Source organism: Primulina eburnea, chromosome 3, assembly GCF_022965805.1.
Source record: "Primulina eburnea isolate SZY01 chromosome 3, ASM2296580v1, whole genome shotgun sequence".
NCBI classification, from domain to species: Eukaryota; Viridiplantae; Streptophyta; class Magnoliopsida; order Lamiales; family Gesneriaceae; genus Primulina; species Primulina eburnea.
This window is the reverse complement of record NC_133103.1, coordinates 38,504,879-38,523,827: the sequence shown is the minus strand read 5'-3', so window position 1 is coordinate 38,523,827 and position 18,949 is coordinate 38,504,879. Positions and strand designations below refer to the sequence as shown.

At 35.5% G+C, this 18,949-nt stretch overlaps 1 pseudogene; it reads right to left on the bottom strand.

The window, feature by feature from the left end:
* Nucleotides 1–5,021: 5,021 nt before the first annotated feature.
* The window catches only part of LOC140827340 (mitochondrial inner membrane protease ATP23-like), a 39,861-nt pseudogene continuing 25,933 nt past the window's right edge, over nucleotides 5,022–18,949 (bottom strand).

The following is an 18,949-nucleotide window of genomic DNA, read 5'->3' as shown; positions in this document are numbered from 1 at the left end:
TTCTGAGACTGTTCAATGTAATGGACTGTACAGTTGAAGAGGGCTCAAAAGATTTGATTGGTACTACTCATATCACGAAGGTGCATCTTCTTTTCAGGGTGCGTGTGAGTGAGGACATAAGCGCGCTGGAAAGACACATATTGGTACAGTGAGGACAGTCGTCGAATCTGGGGCGTTACAGTAAACGACATGGCTATGGAAATAGGATCCTAGGCTTTTCTAGAGTCTCCCATGGGGTTTTTGGCACATGAGGTGCTCGGCCAAGGTGAGGCAGCGCCAGACGAAGATGGAAGGTGGCTAGACGAAGATGAGAAAAACTTTAGATGATGTGTATTGCACCTAGAGTAGGTATCTTGTGAGACGATATCACGAATCTTTATTTGTGAGATAGGTTAACCCTGCCGATATTCACAATAAAAAATAATACTATTAGCATAAAAGTAATATTTTTTCATGGATAACTCAAATAAGAGATACATCTCATAAAATACGACCCGTGAGATCGTCTCACACAAGTTTTTGCCTTATACCTATCGTAAACAATCAGATAAATTCACATTATTAACGAGCTTCAATATTGTTATCGTTTTTTCTATTTTTATATTTAGCATCTAAATTAAAAAACATAGCATTTTTAACTATTTATACATTTTTTATGATAAAGATTTTATAAATTATTTAAAATATTCGCAAAACTATTTTTTGCTTCAAAATTATTGTGATGAGTCATTTTTTCCAAAAAAAAAATAATCCTTCGATTTTTTATATAGAAAATCACAAGTAAAACAAGTATTGAAAATCTTCGCTTCGTGTTAAAAAAAAAATCAGTATTTCGGAATTTCTTTCCGATTTTGTTTCAACGGTCATATTTGATATATATTTTAGTTTCGATCCATGGACTTACTAGTAATTTCAATATATGTCACGAAATATTTCATTTTCTCGCTCAAATAACGAAAACCATAACTAAAATATAAGCATTCAAAAATCCTTTTCCATTAGTTTTGTTAGTTGATTAACAAATGAGGTTGGGAAATGAATTTAAACTTGAAATACAAAGACATCCCATAAGACAAACATAAAGTCGAATGGACGTGAAAATTTTATAAAGCTAAAACACCTCTAATTGAATATGCCGAATACTCAAAAAAAATTATAATTAAATTAATCGATATCCATAAATAAATATAGAAAAATAAAAATATCCATTAATCAATAATCAACACGAAAACTTCGACAAACAACCATGGATTAATAATTAATATCTAATAAGTAATTAATAATTAGTAACTAAGCTGCACAAAATATTTTGCTTTGAAAAAGAAAACTAATCACAAAATTTTAAGTGACAATCACTAATAATAATACTTTTTTTAACAAGCTATTAGATAAAGTTACGTAAATGATGTTGAAAGGTGTTGTAAATCAAATAAAGTCAATAATAATTAATATAGAATATCGATAATAAAGATTAAATAATTAATAAATAATACATAACATATATAATAATTAATAACTAATACCTAATTAAGTCTCAATATTTTTGTATTGGAAAAAAAACTAATTACTATTTTTTTTAAGTCAAGAGTAGGTCTCTTGTGAGACGATCTTACGAATCTCTATCTGCAAGACAGGTCAATCCTACCGATATTCACAATAAAAAGTAATATTGTTAGCATAAAAAGTAATACCCAAATAAGAGATCTGTCTCAAAAAATACGATCCGTGACACCGTCTCACACAAATGTTTGACAAAAGTCAAACGAGTAAATTCACAATGAGTAGGTCTCGTGTGAGACCGTCTCATGGATCTTAATCTGTGAGACGGGTCAACCCTACCCATATTCACAATAAAAAGTAATACTCTTAGCATAAAAAGTAATATTTTTCCATGGATGACCCAAATAAGAGATCCGTATCACAAATACGACACGTGAGACCGTCTCACACAAGTTTTTGCCATTCACATTAAAGTTGTGACCCACCTTGTTCTTGCCTTAAAGAAACGCCACATAGGAATCATTTATCTATATTTATACTATTTTATATATTTTATACTATATTATTAAGTAAGAGACCTCTAGAGTAACTAACTTTTGATATCATTGTCTGTTTTACTAACTATATATATATATATATATATATATATATATATATATATATATATATATATATTAATAAAGTGTTAAAAAATTGATGCAAACCCCATATAGTTTAGCGGTTAAAACCTATGTTTCTTAGCATGAGGTTGTTGATTCAATTCCCACTTGGATATTTTTTTATTCCTTTTTATTTTTATTTTTTTACTTCATATATCAAAATTACAATATAGCCACTCATTATTTCTTATAAATATATTTTGATCATCATTTAAATATAAAACAAATAAATTATAAAAACATATCGTACAAGCATGCAATGCGTGCGTCGGTGTACTAGTCTATATTATATATAAAGGTTGATCTTTATAAAGACAAAAATGGATATCAATTTTTATTCCAATTTTGTCATTATGTCATTCTAATATTACATTTTTGTTTTTTATTTGTTTTTTAAATTTCAACAAACACTTCTATTTTTTTTTTAAAATTTCAACAATTCAAATAGTATTTTAATCCTTCGAGAATTATAAAAAAGGATTGTACACGCACATACGTGCAGTGTAACTAGCATTATTGAAATTGTAGTTCCAGGGATCAAAACATGGGCCTGCCAATTCGAGCCCTGCAGTCCTGACATACGTCACTAGTTAATGTTTACGTAGATAGAACGTAGTCCTTCTTACTATTCATTTACAAAATCATCATCTTAAATTGTCGATGTTAACTTCTAATTAGAAGATTATTATTATCATTATTGGTATTATTATTATTATTATCTATACTATATACAAGGTTGTAAATGGCGGGAGGCGGTGATGGGGCGGTTGGTGGCCGCCTACCGCCTCGGCCGCCTAGACGGTGTCTACGCGGTTGGATTTTTTAAATAATTTTTTATAGATAATCATGCAGTATTATCATTTTTATTTAAAATATGTAATTAAATAATGTTTAAGCACAAATATAATATCATCTAGATAATGTGCAATTAATAAAGATTCATCATTATATTAATGTTATTATGCTAACGAAGTAATATATATATTTTTTTTACCAAAAAACTAAGTTTAAAAATTTTCAAAATTTCAATCAATTATCCATCATTAGAACAAGTAGTAGACTAAACATAACTAATTTTCCAAATCATCTACATATGCACCATCTACTACATCCATTATCCTCTCATCATCGGACTCAATCAACATTTTCTTCATTCTCCTCCTCCGATGTTTCTAAATATCCATTAAGTTCTCTAATGGGGATGTTCCTTGCACTCCTCTTTCGATGTAGCACTTCATCCACTCCGGAGGCCTCCACTACCATTCTCCAAGTAAGACCTTTAAATAGTCTTAATATTTAAAATTAGTTGACTTTGACTTGGTTTTTAAAATTGTTGACTAAGTTTTAAAAATTGTTGACTAGGTTTTTAAAATTGTTGACTACTGCCCTGCTCGTCGTCTCTCCCGCCTCGACCGCCTGTTCGCCGCCTCGACCCGTCTCGACCCCCCTCAACCCGCCTCGACACCCGCCTCATGCATAGGTGGTGCGGTCGAGGGCCGCCTACCGCCTAGGCGGCCGCCTCGACCGCCATTTAGAACACTGACTATATATAAAGGTAGTGGTATAAATTTGTGACACCAATTAATTTTTACGAAAATACCCTATTCATATAGATAAGTAATGTTTTTCATCTAATTTACTCATAACTACAATATATAATCCACTTTAAAAGTTCAAAAATTCACGTATTATCTTCATCTGAGTTTGAATCCTACTGAAAGATCCACTATAAATCAGAAATTATTGAAGTCTCAAATTCAAAATAAAATCACTATTTATTATTATTAGTGGCATACTAATACTGAAAAGCAAAAAAAATTAGTTTTTAAAATGAATATTTACGAGTATCAACTCGCAATCAAAATGCTAGAAAACATGAAATCAGAACTTGGCTTCTAAATTTTGGTGTGCACATATTTTGCACTTCAGAGTATTACTTGCAAATTCAAATTTATATCTGTTCAAGTACGTTAATAGCACGAATAGGATCCCAAAAAGTGTTAATCTTATAAGATCCAATGTAATAACATATTGAAATATACACTGAACTGTATTAATGAGGAGCAAGCCATCAAATTCTTGAGTCAAAACATCATGTTTGCCTCAAGGAGCTCTATCCACTACAATAAAAACACAGATTTTGCGGTCTTTGCCAAAAATAGAGACCGATTAGCGACCGATTCGATTAATATCAATAACCTTGGTAGTGCTGATTGTGAGAGACCGGTAGAAATAATCAACCTCTAAATTAGCGACCACATTTACGAGACCGATATTTTATATTTTGTTTCTACTTTAGATACAAAATAATTAAAGTCGGTCTCTAATATTGAGATAGATTCATATTTCAGGCGCTATATGAGAGATCGAGGTGATAAAATCAGTCTCTAACTTAGAGACCGAATTTATGAAATCGGTCTCTAAATTAGATATTGTTTTTCCTTCTTCAGCTTGTGTTATTTACACCAATCTTAAAATTTAGAAAATTACCTCTAATCAGATAATGGAGAAGCTATGGAAGACACCCTTGTAATCGGCGGCCAACAAGCGCCGATGGTGTTGGAAGAGTTGAAAGCTCAAGTTTTTTAGGTTTGGAGAGATTACTGGAGCGATGGTGGAGGAACACTAGTGGAGAATTTAAAAATATTTAGGTTGTATTAGAGATCATTTTTATATTTCAGTCTCAAATCAGAGACGACACAATATATATGTCTCGACATAGAGACCTAGATAAAAATTCAATCTCCAATTTGTGAGTAGAATAAAAATCGAGCTATATATATAATATTAAATTATAAAACGCGACAAAAATAAATTTAGCGACCGATATTACTAACTTCGGTCGACCGAAATTAATGTCGGTTAATACAAATCTCTGTTTTTTTGGTAGTGATCAAATGGCTTCGTATCATTGTAGCAAACATCCCAAACAGCTTCCATGGCATCGTTAGTCGCAGCTTCTGAGCAGTACGGGTTCGCAATAACTGATTGCGTTACTCTTCACCTCACACAGTCCTTCAAGCCACATTTGACATGAAGCTGACACAAATAAAAGGGATTTCTGTGCACAAATAATTTTTGAAAATTTTCCAGAATGTACTAATTGACACCGTCAAGCAAGTTCTCTTTACAAGCTTTCGATTAATAAGTCATGGATTGAAGTCAATTAAATTCGATCATAACAACGTCGTAAAACACCATTTCATCACGAGTATATAAGAAACATTAAATATATTGGACAACTAGTAAGAAAAGAAACTCACTTGCTCATGGCCACGGAGTTTCATGTGACCACGTAATAATTCCCTTTTGTAATGGCAGTCACTACTGAAATGACCTGGTCGAATCTGCATTCAGAGTCATAGATCAGAATTCAGAAAGAGTAAATCCATGATGACGAATCCCTCTTGGACCCTAACCAGCTCCCCTTCTCCCCAAAAAGAAAAATTAAGATAAAGAAACATGTGAAACACAAATCGAGTATATTTTAATATTGGATCTCGGTTTTCTCGTGCCCAAAACGCAGCGGAGGTTTAAATTTTTTTATTTTATTTTGACAATCAAAATATGTTTTGTTGGAGCACTCGTATGGTTTTATGATGAAACATTCATAGGACGTTAGAATTTATACCTTTGATGACAAATTCACACGGCTCCAACTATTCCTAGCGGATATAGCTTTTGATGAATTCCTTACGAACTTTCTTCAAGAACTCTTTCCTTCAATACTTCTAATCAGGTCCACGACTAGAATATTTGTTCCTCTTCTAATTTGAACTAAAAAAATTATAAGAGATTTTTATGTTGGAGATCAAAATATTGAGAGGCGGCTCAACCCTAAATCTAATCAAGGTGGCCAAATATTGAGGGAGAGAAGAGAGTGATTTTCAAAAAACACAATGGAGAGAGAGGCTAGGATTATGGCTTGATTATTACCTTTTATAAATAAGTCATGATCTAATAATCATAATTAAAATTAATCGGCTTGATTAATTAATTGAGCTAGTCCAACTAGTTTAATTAATTAATCAAAATTAAGAACTTTAATTATTTAATATGTTGCACTTGTACTCCTACAAACCCATTAAACACACTTCACACTTTAATTAATTTAATATTTAATAAACTCAACTTTTGAGCTTAATAAATTAAATCCATTATAAATTCAACACTTGAATTTAATATTTAAATTATAAATTCAACTCCTTGAATTTATCACCTCCAAAATTTAATATTTAATAAACTCAACTTTTGAGTTTAATAAATTAAATTCTCAAAATTTATAAATTCAACTCCTCGAAATTATTTTCTAAAATTTAATTATCATAAATTCAACTCCTTGAATTTACTTCTTTCAACGAGAACAAATGATCCAGTGCTTGTGTGACCCTCAATGATTCAGGAATACAGCTAGCCGTGGGTTCACAACTCCTTGTTATTCAGGACATAATCCTTTACTATGAATCAACAATTGATCATGAGAATGTCAGAAATCATATTTCTTATTAAACCCATCGAACCATGGTAAGAGCGTCTAGTATCGCCCCATGATTTCTTAGGTATCACTGACAGTGCCTGCAAAAACCAGTAAATTATGATTAACGTACACTTTGGTCCCTTCATCTCATATATCTCTATCAAATCTGCAACCATTGATTCATCGAGGATTGCATAATAATTCGATAACTATGTGATACATACAAATAGTGGCATCACATGTACAATTGGATAACTCTTTCTCCAATGTACATCTCATACTCTGGCCAGAGATTCCACGCACTATTATTTCATCAGATAACATAGGATATCCACACCCGCAAGTGAGCGGTGAATCCCAGACTAAAATGCACTGGCTCCTATATGTGTCGCAATTGTACCCAATCTATCCACCTGATGACTCTCCTAGAGCCGGTAAACGAGTCAAAGCACAACCCTAGCATATAGAACCTCAGTGTTGTCCCGGGTCGTAAGGACTAATGGTGTACAATCATAACCACAGACTTATCCTCTCGATGAATGATAACCACTTGGAAATTCCGAGGGAGGGTTATTTGTTATAATCATCATATGACTACCCATCTGCATGTTTTGACATCTCTATGCCTTACCAAGAAACACAGTACACAACATCACAGATGCTAGTCTCGAGCTCAAGAGACCTTTATCCATGTTTTAGGCGGCTGAATCAACTAGGAACGAATTTAGATCATACAGTGTTTACAAACGAGTTTCAACATCGAATTACGATTAATTTCTATTAAAGTATAATCAAGGTCTTTTTCTATGTTGTTCACATGGGTATACAGATAAAGAAATAACAAACCATAAAATAATGAATTATATTAAAATAAAGATTGTTTATTAAAACTGAGTCAATAAAATCCCTAGCCAACTGTTGACTTACAGTTCATCTACTCTAATATTTAACCTCACTGAAAGTTGTTGGGTAATCAGTTTTCATCGGAAGTTTTAAAAATTTTATTTGACATTTAAATTGAAATGTCTGCTTATTCGTTTTGCTTAAAATGTGCTATATTTTTTTTCTTACATATGTATTTAAATACTTTGAAAATACCTTGTACCATTTTAAATTAAGCAATTAACTAATATTAAAAATTAAAGAAAAATATTTTAAATCGTAAAATCGTTCAACGTTTTACCCAACCTATAAAGCAATAAATTGGAAAAGTATAGCTCATACTATAACCTCTCAAAACCTACTCATAACATAAATAAAAGTCATAAAATATCTTTAACATCACTTAAAATCATAAATCATAACTGGTGCCGAAAACTAGCGTGGGTCATCGGGTTATGTGCACCTTCAGTCCAGTAAAGTCAACCATCAAGACCCCCATTCACATTATTATCATAATCACCTACATCAATCACACCTAGTGAGTCTAAAGACTCAGCACACCATAATCTTGATAACAAGTAATACATATACAGATCACATACAACAGTGAAAATACTTGTACTTAAAAATATCGTTTTCATGAAGATTCATAAACTTTAAACATAACATTTTCGTAAACCTTTTCATTATACATAAACTTTAAATAAAACATTTTCATAATGATGCATCAACTTTAAATATAAATATTTTCATAAAATTTTCATATAAACATAAACATATTCATATTCGTATCCATATTCATATCAACATATTCATATCATCATATTCATATTCTTGTTTTGTTGAATTCAGATCGTGATTGTGACTCGTATTCGTATTCATATTGGGCGATGGATCCATCTAGAGAAACCACATTACTTGACGGTGGGGACACCAGCGACACTCTCACCGATCAACTGGGCATTGGCCAACATATTAACATATTAATATATACGTATTCGTATCTGTATCTAAGGAAACACGATATTCGGGCTCCCACTGGGATCATAACCCTCACGATATTTCCAACATTTAGTCACAATCCCTTTACATCCTTCAACATATTATCATCAAGTAATAAAAATCATACATATACGTACGTTTTATTTTTGAAACCAAGCATGCAACATATCTTTTAAATATCTAATAATTAAACCATAAAAATCCATGAAAATTTAAAAATCATAATTTAAAATATAAAAATTCATAAACATTTAAAATAATCATATTAGCATATAAAACAACATTCAGAGCACTACCATGACGTATACTAATTTTTCGGTGTGAAATTACCGTTTTACCCCTAGACGTAAAATTTCATGGTTTTGACTTTTTCTTAATTTCATTGACTCTAACATGTTCCAAATAATTATTTAAGTCTAAATTAAAATTTCATAATTTTATTTAGCTTAAAAACTAGAATTTTTAATTAATTCGTAATTAGTCGTTTTGAAGGCGTTTTAATCCCAAAAAATTCCAGGCTTTAATATAAAATTCCTAAATTTAAAACTTAGATTTGTATAATATTTTAGCCCTCGTGAATCACGACTGGACCCTTGTGAGCCGTGTTTCGACTGATTTGCTCATTAAAAACCCTAACTCAACCCATACTTGGAACTGATGAGCCAAATTTAATTTTTCTCGAGCCCGGCTCAAACAACCATGAGCCCAAACCTGAGCCAACCCTTGTCTAGACCCTACTGGACCCTAAGCACCCCTAGGAACCAAACCAAAGTTGAAAACCGAAGGCCCCAACCCGTACACATACTGGCCGAGACTCCATGTTGCCAAGAACTCCTTGGCTCAAGCTTAGGACATAGCCAACCAACCTAGCCTCTGAACCAGCCTTTCAAGCACTCACCTAGGACCCCAAGGAGTCACCCTAGCCCAGCCCCAAGTCCCCAGACCGAGCCCTCTTCCCTGCGCAGGCCCTGAACCCTGCGCGCAGATTCCTTGGCTCTCGGGCTAGGACTCCTCCCAGCCATCTTAACTCGGGTCATAGAAGGGATAGGGCCCTAACCTTTACTCACCCACAGCCCTGGCTAGCCCTGGCCCCAAGCCAAGACCAAGCCGAGCCTATATGACCAAAACCAAAACCTATGATCACCATGACAGCAACTTGCTTCCAGCTTGTTTCCTTTGTTCTACCAGCATGTGTTGTGTGCGTCAAGGGTCTTATAAAATGTGTAAAAACATGCTTAATCATAACCTAAATCATGGCAGCCCTTAAACCATACAAAAACATGATTTTCGAAGGAAAATACATGCCAAAAGTTTGACATATGCCATAAATCCGAAAATAATTCAAAGTAACACTTCTTTTCCATACTTTTCATGCATAAAAACATATTATGCTGTGATGATGTTTTGAAGGAAAAAAATATGCGTGCATTTGCATTTTAAACGCACGAATTCTCGTTGACAATTGCGAAGAACGGCGACAAGACCCTAGGTTGAATTTGAAAGGGGATCGGTTACGGTGACTGGAAGCACAATGGAAGTTTGAAAAATCGAATTTTTCATAAGAAAATTCGGCCACCTTGATTTAATGTGTAGCAAATACAACAAAACATAAAATGACATTCATAGTATGTTTAGAAATAGTTACCTATCAATCTCAAGAGATTGATGATGGCACCAACCAAGTTGTAAACAACTTGGCTCTTGAATGGATTACAAATCTTCAAGCTTCCAACCTCCAAAATTAGGCCCACCACCAACTAGGTAAATTCCCACTTAATTTGCACTAGAAAACTAAGAGGATTTTCAAAGAGAAGAATTTTCTTTCCTCAACACTTGAAGAAGAAAAAGGAGAAAAACTTGGAGAGAAATCTCCTCAAGAATTCGGCCAAGGTTGTGGGGAGGGAAGAGTGAATGAGTTGTCTTGGTTTGTGAAAAAGTAGAGACCAACTTTTGCATGCCAAGCCTTGGTAACCCAAAAAATAGTCTCCAACCCTTCACCTCCCATGCATGCATATATTATATGGTTTTTAACAAATTAAAAACCCATGGACTTAATTTAATTATCTCAAACATTTTTGAGATTAATTAAACATTACTTGAATTTAGTCAAGTCCACTAGTTAAATAATTTATTTAAATTGAGCTCTACAAGACTCAATATGATTTAATTAATTCAACACTTGAATTAATTTAATTATTTGGACTCTACTAGGTCCACTAGTGTTTAATTAATTCAACACTTGAATTAATTTAATTTAGTCCATAATAATGTTTATGAAAATCACAATTTTCAAATACATTATTCACTTGGCCAACTTTTAATTTAGGAACACTTTCATAAATTAAAATTTACATTTCTCTAATAGAAGTCATACTTCTATTTTTCTTTACGCTTATAAACTCATTTATAAGTCGTTCAACACATTGAACTATTTTCTCCTTTATAGAAGTCATACTTCTAATTTTCCTTACGCTTATAAACTCATTTATACACCGTTCAACACATTGAACTATTTCTCTTCTCAACGGGATCTAGAAAGCTAGTACTTGTGTGGCCCTCAATGGTTCATTAATACAACTAGCCGTGGGTTCACATCTCCATGTGATTCGGACTAAACATGTCCTTATATGAGCATACCCCAATTGCTCCATTCTTATTTATCAACTCCTTGATAACAAGAATGTCAGAACTCAAGTCTGATAGTACCCAACCAACCATGTTAAACGCCTAGCAGCATCGCTTACATGATTCCCTAGGTATCAAATGATAGTGCCTGCAAGAACCATTCAATTGTGGTTAGCGTACAGTACGGTCCCTTCAACTCATATATCCCGACCGATTCGACAACCATTGGTTTATCGAGAGTTGTCAATGAATCGATACTATGTGTCATGTCGTACTTGCATCGATGGTGTAATCTATGAAACCCCTTTCATAATTACCACCATATTCTGATCAGAGATTTCAACCTACATACACATGAGAACACATAGGATATCCATACCCGAAGGTAAGCGGTGAATCCCCAACTACAATGCATCGACTCCTATATGTTTCGACAGAACACCCAACCTTGCCACCTGATGACCCCATGAGAGTCGGTAAACAAGTCAAAGTGTAATTCTAGCACATAGAGTCTCAATGTTATCCTGGGTTATAAGGACTAATGGTGTACAACCATAAACTAGGACTTTTTCACTCGATAATTCAGAACCACTTGGAAAGTCCTTTTATGGAGGGTTGTTCAGTGCACTCTACAAGGAGCACCTATCTGCATGTTCGGACATCACAATGTCCCCTACCAATGAAACATGGTACTCACATCGCAGATACTAGTCTCGAACTCTAGCGGCCTATATCCTTCTTAGCGGCGGCTGAATCAACTAGGAACTTTTTAGAATATACAGTATTCCAAATATGAGTTTTATGATACTCATCATATGAGCATCTCATATTATTTCTACTATTTGTATATTCAAGGGATTTATATATGCAACTAACATGGGTATACAGATAAAGATTTGCCAAAACAATAATTTCAAATATTATTAAAATAAAGATTGCTTATACATAGAGTTTCATTGTGAACACTCGGCCAACACTTGGCTCGACGGGCACCTCCTCTAACAATCTCCCACTTGCACTAGAGCCAACTACCCATATGCTTCAAACCCATTGATTCGCGATGCATTTCGAATAATGGTCCATGTAAAGGCTTAGCTAGTGGATCAGCAACATTATCTGCGGAGCCGACTTTGTCAAAAGACACTTCTTCCTCTTTCCACAATCTCTCCGAGGATGTGGTACTTTCTCAATACATGTTTGGACTTCTGATGAGACCTGGGCTCCTTTGCTTGAGCTATAGCTCCCGTGTTGTCACACAACACCGGGAGAGGAGAAACTCCATTAGGAATGACGTCCAACTCTTAGACGAAATTCGTTATCCAAACAGCCTCCCTTGCTGCATCTGATGTAGCAATGTATTCAGCCTCTGTGCTGGAATCCGTAGTATTGTCTTGCTTGGAACTCTTCCAAGAGACAGCAGCACCATTGAGCATGAATACAAACCCAGAGGTTGACTTCGAGTCATCGATATCGCTTTGGAAGCTAGAGTCGGTATAGCCTTCCAATTTCAGTTCTCCACCCCATAGACCAAGAACAATTTATTGGTCCTTCTCAACTACTTGAGGATGTCTTTCACAGCTTTCCAATGTGGTAGACCAGGGTTCGATTGATATCTACTCACTACACTTAGTGCGAAAGCCACGTCAGGACGTGTAGATATCATCTCATACATGATGCTACCAATCGCAGATGCATAAGGAATTCTTGTCATCGTCGCTATCTCTGCATCAGTCTTGGGAGACATAGACTTGGATAGGGACACGCCATGACACATTGGTAGATGTCCTCTCTTGGAATCATCCATCGAGAACCGCTTCACGATGGTATCGATGTATCTGGACTTGGTGAGACCAAGCAATCTTCTTGATCTATCTCTATAGATCTGTATTCCCAATACAAAAGATGTTTCACCCAAGTCCTGCATCGAGAACTTACTTGCTAACCATATTTTAGTTGATTGCAACATTCCTACATCATTCCCAATTATTAGAATGTCATCAACATACAACGCCAGGAATGTCACAACACTCCCACTAACCTTCTTATATACACAGGGTTCCTCAAGATTCTTATCAAAATCAAACTCTTTGATTGTACTGTCGAATCTGAGGTTCCAACTCCTAGATGCCTGCTTTAGACCATAAATAGTTCTTTGAAGTTTGCATACCAAATGCACACTTCCGATAGATGTAAACCCTTCGGGTTGAGACATGTAAATCTCTTCCTTAATATCCCCATTAAGAAAGGTTGTCTTGACATCCATCTGCCATATCTCATAGTCATACCATGCAGCTATGGCTAGCAATATCCTTATAGACTTGAACATTGCAACTGGTGAAAAGGTTTCCTCAAAGTCAACTCATTGTCTTTGAGTATATCATTTTGCCACCAATCGCACCTTGAAGGTCAATACCTTCCCATCGGCCCCAAGTTTCCTCTTATAAATCCATTTACACCCTATGGGAACAATTCCTTCAGGTGGATCCACGAGATTCCACACTTGGTTCGAATGCATGGAATTCATCTCAGATTCCATTGCTTCAAGCCACTTGGATGAATCGGCATCAGATAACGCTTCCTTCAAGGTCCTTGGATCACATCCATGGATTGGCTCATCATGGCCCTCTTCAAGAAGCAGACCATACCTCATAGGTGGTCTCGAGACTCTCTCGGATCTTCTAGGAGCTTGTATCTTCTCTCTTGGCTCTTCGGGTGTGGGTTCTATAATTGTGGGTGTCTCTCGAACCTTTTCGAGTTCTATCATCTCCCCTTTTCTATCTAATAAAAATTATTTTTTCAAAAAGGTTGCATTCCTATAAACAAACACCTTTGTTTCTTGGGGATGATAGAAATGATATCCAACTGAATTCCTTGGATATCCCACAAAGTAACATAAAATGGATCGACTATCCAATTTATCTTCCACTACCTGCTTCACATAAGCAGGGCTCCCCATATTCTAAGATAAGAATATTTGGGAGGCTTACCCATCCATATCTCATATGGTGTCTGCCTTTAAGTGGACATTTAGTGGAATATCTTTCAATTTTAAGTTATAGAGATCGTTTTCAAGTTCTCTAGTACCAATCAAACATTCATTTTTGTAAATGTTGCAAACACCTTTGCAAAATAAACAAGAATATCCATTTTTATCAGCATAGAAATGGAAACAATGTTTTTCACAAAATTAGGTACAAACAAAATATCTCATAAAATTAACTTAAAACTATTGTTCAACAATAAGTAAACATATTCAATAGCCTTGGCAGCAACTCTTGCTCCATTTCCCATCCTCTAGAAGGTCACACCTTCCTTAAGCTTCCTACTTCTTCCCATCACCTGTAACTCATTACAGAGATATAAGCCACAACCGGTATCCAATACCCAAGAAGTAGAGTTAATTGAAATGTTTACTTCAATATAGAACATACTAGTTCTAGAACCTTTCTGGGCAAGATATTCTCTGCAGTTATGCCTCCAATGTCCAGGCTTCTTGCAGTGATGACATTCATCAGCAGTCTTGTCATCCTTAACTGGTATGGCTGCCACAACGGGATTCAGAGATTGCCTCATCAAGGGCACGTTCTTCTTGGTACGTTGGAAAGAACGCTTCTTTCCCTTCCCATGTGGATCAATCTTCGTACCAGATGAAGAACCCACATAAAGAACCAACTTCTCTTTCTTGATGGTTGATTCAAACGTAACAAGCATATTCACCAACTCCTCAAGGGTCGGCTCCATCTTGTTCATGTTGAAGTTCACTAAAAAAGGATCAAATGAGCTAGGCAATGATAACAGCAACACGTCGGTGGTCAACTCCGAAGGCAAGATCAGATCCATGCCAACGAGCTTGTCCACGAGCCCAATCAACTTCAGGCCATGCTCATAGACCGAGGCCCCATCTCGCATGCACATAGTGTTCAGCTCCTTGACGGTAGCATGCCTAAGAGGCCGAGTCGGCTCACCAAAGAGCTCCTTGAGATGCAAATGAATGTCAGCAGCACTCTTTGCATCCTCAAAACGCCTCTGCAGCTCATCATTCATAGAAGTCAGCATATAACACTTGGCTATCAAGTCATGGTCACACATTCCTTGTAAGCCTTCAATTCCTCAGGAGTGCAGTCAGTCGGAGCCTCAACAGGGGGCGACTCAGTCAGTGTATATGCTACCCTTTCCGAATTCAAGACGATTTTTAGGTTTCTTAGCCAAGTGAGGTAATTAGGTCCAGTTAATATGTGTTTGTCGAGTATTACGGATATCGGATTGCGAATCGAAGACATTGTCAATTTGTACTGAAAAGTAAAAACAGATAAATGTTGATGACTATTTTAAAATATTTAGTAAGATATGAAGTTTGGACTTTTACTTCATAAATATTTGCTCCCACTGTTTTGACATCTTTCACTACCCTCTAGTGAAAACGGGAAACTCCTTTCCTCAGTAGGTACGTAAGGTCCAATTAGCGAATTATGATCCCGAATAATATCAGCCAATCACAATTCCTAAAAGATAGTTTCCAATTGCATCACAATGCAACCCTCTACGTAAACTTTTGTTTCACGTTTGATTAGGACCCAATAATATGACGTCGTTCATCTTCACGTGTCAAGCCTTTCCCATCGATGTTGAACCTTGATGGACGGTCGCCATGAGTTCCCCCAATAATATGAGCCGAAATCATGGGAGTTCCACGTAGTTCACATCACCATGTCAATGGATGTCACAGCTTTCCGGCACCCAGGGCCCCCCCAATAATATGAGCCGAGCCCGAGTACGGGTAGCGTTCATCATGCACCCATTGTCGATGGAAGACATGGAAATTATAAACAAATTTATAATTCCCCTTTTCGAGCTTGATATTAATTTTGAATCTTATTCAAAATGAGGGTTTTTAATTTTGAAAGGTCTCATCATTAATTTTATTTAAAAGCTCGCCATGTTTGATCGTATGTTTGCCGGATTCATGCAACTTTGTTATTATCATAATAATAACGCACATACTCATTCTTTATAACATATCATGCATATATTATAAACAGTAAACAAAACAAGGATGATCAATCGCCCCTATACTAATGGCCCGTGTGAGCTAAACACGGGCCTAGGTCCAATCCTAGGGAAATGCATGGGATGCAAATGCAACTATTACATTAGCTTCCAATATTTACATGTCTTCGATCTTCATAATCATCAAGGCCACCATCTTCCAATCTTGATCTTCCACTACACTAATATTAACAAATAAATATCCATGGCAAATAGGGATACATCTCATGAAGTGGGAACGGGCCATAAACCAAGCCCACTTTATATTACAATCATTCAACACAAAATATCCTAGCATACACCTAGCAAATTGGGCTTGGGATTTTGATCATCCTTCTTGCATAATATCAAATATCATACACCATCAATTAATTATCACAATAATTAATTGATCCAATATTATATATCTTGATCCAATCACTAACCGCCACGATTATAAACTAAATTAACAAAGTATACAAACACCTTTGTCTACTTTCTAATTAATTTATTTATAACCGAATTTCTTGTAAATCACCATTTACTATAATTAATTAAAGTCCAACTTAAATTATTTATTTCATGAGAAAATATTTGCAACTTTTGTAATTTTAAATTTAAGGGCCCAAAAACTTATTTTTCACCAAATACATTTTTGCCCATTTAAAATTCACAAATATGTTACCCATTCAATGGCCCAACAACTCAAGGTCCATGACACTTTAATAATCCAAAACACTTTTGGAAACCCTAGTCGTCATCGCCGTCGCCGGATTCCGGCCAACTTGGAAAAAAAAATTATAAAATGTAGGGGCTGTACGGGCAGCCCCTTGGGCTGCCCTAGCTGCCCGTTTCGAGCAGCCCCTTGGGCAGCCCAAGCTGCCCGAAATGGGCAGCAACTAGCTGCCCAAAATCCCCCCGAAACCGGCCTTGATTCGATGCAAAATTTTGTTCTCATGCGGTTAGAAATCGATCTCAACATAATATCTTGTAATTTCTACACAAAATCGTAACCATAGCTCGGATACCACTTGAAAGGGGATCGGTTACGGTGATCGGAAGCGCAACGGAAGTTTAAAAAATCGAATTTTTCATAAGAAATTTCGGCCACCTTGATTTAATGTCTAGCAAATACAACAAAACACAAAATGACATTCATAGTGTGTTTAGAAATAGTTACCTATCAATCTCAAGAGATTGATGATGGCACCAACCAAGTTGTAAACAACTTGGCTCTTGAATGGATGACAAATCTTCAAGCTTCCAACCTCCAAAATTAGGCCCACCACCAACTAGGTAAATCCCCTCTTAATTTGCACTAGAAAACTGAGAGGATTTTTCAAAGAGAAGAATTTTCTTTCCTCAACACTTGAAGAAGAAAAAGGAGAAAAACTTGGAGAGAAATGTCATCAAGAATTCGGCCAAGGTTGTGGGGAGGGAAGAGTGAATGAGTTGTCTTGGTTTGTGAAAAATTAGAGACCAACTTTTGCATGCCAAGCCTTGGTAACCCAAAAAGTAGTCTCCAACCCTTCACCTCCCATGCATGCATATATTATATGGTTTTTAACAAATTAAAAACCCATGGACTTAATTTAATTATCTCAAACATTTTTGAGATTAATTAAACATTACTTGAATTTACTCAAGTCCACTAGTTAAATAATTTATTTAAATTGAGCTCTACAAGACTCAATATGATTTAATTAATTCAACACTTGAATTAATTTAATTATTTGGACTCTACTAGGTCCACTAGTGTTTAATTAATTCAACACTTGAATTAATTTAATTTAGTCCATAATAATGTTTATGAAATTCACAATTTTCAAATACATTATTCACTTGGCCAACTTTTAATTTAGGAACACTTCCATAAATTAAAATTTACATTTCTCTAATAGAAGTCATACTTCTATTTTTCTTTACGCTTATAAACTCATTTATAAGTCGTTCAACACATTGAACTATTTTCTCCTTTATAGAAGTCATACTTCTAATTTTCCTTACGCTTATAAACTCCTTTATAAGCCGTTCAACACATTGAACTATTTCTCTTCTCAACGGGATCTAGAAAGCTAGTACTTGTGTGGCCCTCAATGGTTCATTGATACAACTAGCCGTGGGTTCACATCTCCATGTGATTCGGACTAAACATGTCCTTATATGAGCATACCCCAATTGCTCCATTCTTATTTATCAACTCCTTGATAACAAGAATGTCAGAACTCAAGTCTGATAGTACCCAACCAACCATGTTAAATGCCTAGCAGCATCGCTTACATGATTCCCTAGGTATCAAATGATAGTGCCTGCAAGAACCATTCAATTATGGTTAGCGTACAGTACGGTCCCTTCAACTCATATATCCCGACCGATTCGACAACCATTGGTTTATCGAGAGTTGTCAATGAATCGATACTATGTGTCATGTCGTACTTGCATCGATGGTGTAATCTATGAAACCCCTTTCATAATTACCACCATATTCTGATCAGAGATTTCAACCTACATACACATGAGAACACATAGGATATCCATACCCGAAGGTAAGCGGTGAATCCCCAACTACAATGCATCGACTCCTATATGTTTCGACAGAACACCCAACCTTGCCACCTGATGACCCCATGAGAGTCGGTAAACAAGTCAAAGTGTAATTCTAGCACATAGAGTGTCAATGTTATCCCGGGTTATAAGGACTAATGGTGTACAACCATAAACTAGGACTTTTCCACTCGATAATTCAGAACCACTTGGAAAGTCCTTTTATGGAGGGTTG